General features: G+C 34.4%; 1 protein-coding gene across 1 annotated transcript in view; it reads right to left on the bottom strand.

The window, feature by feature from the left end:
- LOC119591330 (glutamate receptor ionotropic, kainate 2-like) overlaps positions 1 to 247 on the bottom strand; it is a gene marked incomplete at both ends in the record, with an annotated part of 143,921 nt that overhangs the window by 100,524 nt on the left and 43,150 nt on the right.

The raw sequence follows: 247 nt of genomic DNA, 5'->3' as shown, positions 1-247 counted from the left end.
TTCTGGCAGTTAATATAATAATCACGACAGCTAAGATAATTATGTTAATGAAAAGGATAAAGCCGGCAGCACTAACGCTACAATGATGATGAAGCGTCTGTGTATTTGTGTGCATTATATTTTTTATGTACGTACGTGCGTGTGACAAGAGTGAACAGGGTGTATTCACTGTTTTAACAGTACGACAAAAAAGTTTTTAAAAATGGGGTCTAAAGAAAACATGGAAATTCAAATACCGATTATCTTC

Source organism: Penaeus monodon, chromosome 28, assembly GCF_015228065.2.
Source record: "Penaeus monodon isolate SGIC_2016 chromosome 28, NSTDA_Pmon_1, whole genome shotgun sequence".
In the NCBI taxonomy this organism is placed as follows: domain Eukaryota; kingdom Metazoa; phylum Arthropoda; class Malacostraca; order Decapoda; family Penaeidae; genus Penaeus; species Penaeus monodon.
The sequence above is the reverse complement of the archived record's forward strand: the minus strand, read 5'-3'. Positions and strand labels throughout refer to the sequence as shown.